At 42.6% G+C, this 5,207-nt stretch overlaps 1 pseudogene; it reads left to right on the top strand.

Moving 5' to 3' along the window:
• The first annotated feature begins 3,265 nt into the window (after positions 1 to 3,265).
• LOC117052519 lies at positions 3,266 to 3,402 on the top strand (annotated as a pseudogene).
• The last annotated feature ends 1,805 nt before the right edge of the window (positions 3,403 to 5,207 follow it).

Below are 5,207 nucleotides of genomic sequence, written 5' to 3' on the forward strand. Positions count from 1 at the left end.
TGCTTTCCATATGTGCAGTGTCAGGAAGATTTTGAGCATCACATGGCAGGATAGAGTCTCAAACAAAGATGTGCTCTTCCAAGCTCATATTCCCAGCGTGTTCACACTTATGTCCAAGTGATGCATACACTGGCTTGGTCATGTACACAGAATGGAAGATGGCAGGAATCCCAAGGATGTGCTTGGCTTCTGGCACTAGGCCTGTTTGTAGAGCAACTCTGTATTATAAAGATGTCTGCAAATGTGACATGATATCATATACTGGCTGGATGCAGAAGAGTGGTGGGAGGCACCAGCTGGGGAACCCCCAAGGGAACCTCCAGGGGAAGAAGGCTCAGAGCCAGGGGATTGGTGGTGGGATGACGATGAGTGGTCAGAGGAAGAAGAGGGAGCAGACTGGGAGGTGGAGGCGTTGGAAGCTGAAGAGGCAATGGGATTTAGTGAGCAGGAAGTCACTGGGACAAAGAAGGGTTCAGAATAAGAGGGAGGAGAGGAGGAGTGCCAGGAGACAGAGATGAAGCAGGTTGCTGAAGAATCCAGGAAATCTCCCTCTCCTGCTGTGACCAGCTCCCCCCCTTTTAAATGTGTACTGCATTTCTTCTCCATCGCTAGTGCTGCCACCATATAGATTCCACCCCATATGCCATAATGTTTTTATTGTTTGCATAGATCAGCAACTCTAGAGAATGATCTTTATCAGTGCTCTGCTGCCTCTTACATTCTTTCATTCTCTGCTAGACTTTTGCTCCCCCTCCATCAACTCCCTGAATGTCATTCTGCTTCCAAGTGTTATTTATTAATTACACTCACATCGGTACCCAGCCTAGCTGTTTTCACAGCTTGGTATTAAAAAGTACATCTCCATTCCTCTCCTACATAAACTGGCTCTCAGCTACCTTACTTTTAAATTATTTTTGCATATTGGTTTTCTCTAGACACGTCCAAAATAAAAATAAAACCCACAACATTGCATTTCGAAAGCACCTATTTCGTCATTTTGCTGGAATCATAGACTCTCATTCAAAACAGTAATTGGTGCGACATGCACACACACATATGTGTGCAAAAGAATTTCTTTTATTAAAAAAAAAGTTTTAAAAATCAGTTGTCATGACCAGTGACATTTTGGATGTGCTGAAAGTCCATTGCTATCAATTAAATGCAAATATGATGGAATCTTGGAAGTGGCTTAGCATTCTTAGAAGACCATGAAATGGCCATCTGTCAGGGATTGTTTAGCTGTAATTCCTGTACTGCAGGACTAGATGACCCCTGGGGTTCCTTCCAACTTTACAGTTCCAACTCTACGGTTCTATGATTCTATGAAATTTCACATGAATCCCCCAAGCTCTTGGCTATTCTCCCCTCCCATGTTCCTCCAACTCTTTGTCACATCTCTTTGCCAATTATTTCTGCTATTCTCTCCCCTAATGTTACTGATTCCTCTCTGCAGTCTGGAGGGCACTAGAATGGCTTTCCCCATAGCAGAAGCAACTTGCTTGTTGGTGAGAAATCTCTACAGGAGACAAGCTCTGAGATAAGGAATTGTAGGATCTAGTGGACCAGGAATGACCCATGGGAGCCAACTGACAGAGGGCTCAGGTAGACTGGTACTGCAGCCTATATGGCACCCTTCAAACGCAGAGTTCAGTCTGGAGGCTTGCAGTGGGAAACAGTGCTGTTAGTGCTGGATAAAATGTGCTGGATTCTGATTGCTCAATGTGAATTTTGCATGCACATCAATGAAAACCCTCCACCCATCAAAGCAGCTCACAACGTTGTGTTTAAAGGCCTGTTTACATGTTCATTTGAATGTACTTTGAGGGCTAGGTCACATGACAGACTTAGAGGAATTTGTTTGAAATTACAGAGAGAGAGAGAGAGAGAGAGAGAAAGAGAGAGAGAGAGCGCAAACTGGTATCACAAAGAAAACATCAACATCATAATGACATGGTTTGCCAAAGAAATGTTAGGCAAAAGTATGGCTAATAAAGCAAATTTATGCACTGCAAAATATATGCCTAAGTTTGCTCCTGTTGGAGGTACTATATTATTTAGTAAGTATCAAGGTGGAAAGGTGTGTGAAATCAAATTGAAAAAGGTGAGCAGTGACTGCAAAATCCCATTTTTGAAAAATGGACTTCTAACGTTGGCCCTGTTTCTATCCCTGAGCTTCAAGCCGTATCTCGGTAATGAAAAGGTGAAAGGGTGGCTGACGCTGTTGAAAAAGAAGGTTATCATAAAATGAAGACAGAGCTATAATTGGCTCTCCTGCTGATACAAGTGAGGAAAAACAATTAGCAAAATGCTTTAAAAAGGCTAATCTGAAAGAGTGGTTGCCTAGAAAGTCCATTCCATTAGGATGTCAGCACTCATAAAACTAATCAAGAGCCTTTCTGCTTTGCTGGGTGACGCATCAGCTCAAAAATGAAAGGGCGGTGTGCTTCTTCCCTTGTATGCATCATTTTGTTTGCATACTTGTAAAGTTATGAAACAGAAGCATTTACTCATCATTTTCAAAGGGTGGACTTATGCCCCTGTGTGAAATATGATATCATGTTGTTTGTTCCAAGTCGCCCTGTGAAGCAAGGCTGTCTATAAACAGTATTAAGAACAAAATCATTATCCCAGAGGCCCATTGAAATACAACATTTATTTATAGTTAGTAAGTGTCCTGCCCTGTCTGATGGGCAGAGGATAGAGGGAGAGATAGCCAGTGGCAGTATGCCTCTGAATACCAGTTGGTGGGAACCTCTAGTGGAGAGAGTGCTGGTGCACTCAGGTCCTGCTCCTGGGCTTCCCATAGGCATCTGGTTGGCCACTGTAATGACAGGATGCTGGAATAGATGAGCATTTTGTCTTATCCAGCAGGCCACTTCTTGAGCTTTTAGTCCCTTTTCAAACTCAACTCCCCAGCCAGCTTCACAACCTTCTCTCTCCAGCTCTCATTCATCCTTGAATCAATTGTCACAGGTAGGAGGAAGAGAGCTAAGACTGTTTTTCCAAATTTGGAACTACTGCCTGCGACTGGTTTTCTCCATTTAGTTGTACTCTCCATTATTAAAATGTTCAATTAATTTTGTTACTTGCTTATAAGAATTACATCCATTGGGTTGGATCAAGACTTCTCTTCATACTTTTAGCGTAGACCAACTGAAATCAATGGGACTTAAGTTTGTTACAAGTCCAATTGGTTTCAGTGAGTCTGCTTTAAGATTGACTAAGTAATCCATTTTGTTACTGATTCACTTCTGCAATTCCATTCATTTTTGTTTGCCATTGAAGGTGGTTTTCCCAGGGTGAGGCTTATCCATTGCACTTTGGGCATGCTGACCCCTGTGATTTCCCCAAATGTGGGAAACTCAACTGCATAATTTGTGGTAGTGGGGGGCTGCATTCACAAAAAGTATAAAAAGTGGTATATTAAATATCTTATAACAACAACAACAACAATAACAGGTTAGCAATTTCAGTGCCTCTAAACTTCTCCACGTGAGGCACTTTACTCCTTTATTTTTCTGCTCTTTTATTCTAAAACAGTGACATGCACCTTTTATGGTTCGCCTTCCGGCCATACCTTCTCATCTCCATCTCCAGAATAAACCTCTTTATCTTTTCAGACGTTACAATATCATTTCCCAAAGTCGTAACCAGCTCTGTGCATATATTCTAAGTGAGTCACACCAGCTGCTTAACCTTACCATCATTTTCTTGAATTTACACTATAATCACTTCACCCTCCTTTCTTAAAAAATAAAAATCACTTCTTTATATTGCCGAGAGATAATATGCGGATTGCACGTCTGCTTTTCTGCTCAGGACTTTTCCTTCTTAAGCCCATTCATCCGGCGCCTGCAGCTTTTGACACTGTGCCATGACGTACCACTTCACATTTGTCAAAAATGCAGATTTGCTTTGTTGAGTATAGAGAGTAGCAAGTGCTAACATTGCCATTTATCCTTCAGCTTTATCTTGTCTACTGGCTATTGCACCGCAAACCTAAAGTAGAGGTTAGCTTTTGGTAACCACTGAGCTATGGTGCTTCCCATTCATGAATGTTAAAGCAGTGCTGAATCTCAGGAATATTGTGAACCAGAGATGATCTGCTGAAGGACAACCATCATTTTCTGGTCTGTCTCTACTAAAGGTCTATCTGTACTTTGCCCACAGGCCAGATCAGCAAGTCTCAGGAATTGCCCTTCATTCACCAAGTTGCCTAAGCGTACTTACCTGACCTCATCCCTACCTAGTAAAATGGCTGACCAATGTGACCAAATTAACCTGAACAATTTACTGCTCTTTACCCCAGCTCATAGGTGTAGAGGAGATGAAAAATCTGCCAACATATCTAATACATAGATAGGAAATAAAAATAAAATACTGTACCTTATTTGGCCCCAAAGCAACCAGTTAATTTTGAGATACCAGAAACTGAGAGCCAGTGTGGTGTAGTGGTTAAGAGCGGTAGACTCGTAATCTGGGGAACCAGGTTCATGTCTCCGCTCCTCCACATGCAGCTGCTGGGTGACTTTGGGCTAGTCACACTTCTTTGAAGTCTCTCAGCCCCACTCACCTCACAGAGTGTTTGTTGTGGGGGAGGAAGGGAAAGGAGAATGTTAGCCGCTTTGAGACTCCTTTGGGTAGTGAAAAGCGGGATATCAAATCCAAAATCTTCTTCTTCTTCTACTGGAAAAGGTCATTGTTGGGGCTGAGTTGATATGCATCCAAATGCCAATTCAATCTGTGCCCTGCCTCTCTATGGTAACTTTATTCCCAGCCAAAACCCACTGGGTTGGGTGTAGGAGAGGCTAAGCTTTACAGCGCTGAAACAAGAAAGGTTTTAAATGACCCCTTTATTTTAAATTGAGAATATTTTAGCATGAGAATGAGGAGTTACATCAAACTTGGACATTGGCTCAATTTTAACAGGCATGACAAGGCATTTGGGAAACACAACCGAGGGCATAATAATATATGAGCATCTTGTGCAGAATCCAGGCAGTGAGATTAAGCGGCATCCAGTCCAGAAAGGATATTCATCAGGACCGAAACAACTGTGAGGTAAGAGCAGCCAGGCAGGAAGGAAGGAAGCAGGCAAAGAGGTGAATCACAGCCAAGAATTTGAGGGCAAAGGCTGCAGCAGCAATCATAAGCAATGGTTCACAGCTCACCCCGCTTCTGCTATGTCCTCTGCTCCCATTTGAGGA

The sequence above is a fragment of the Lacerta agilis genome, chromosome 8, assembly GCF_009819535.1.
Source record: "Lacerta agilis isolate rLacAgi1 chromosome 8, rLacAgi1.pri, whole genome shotgun sequence".
Lineage (NCBI taxonomy): Eukaryota > Metazoa > Chordata > Lepidosauria > Squamata > Lacertidae > Lacerta > Lacerta agilis.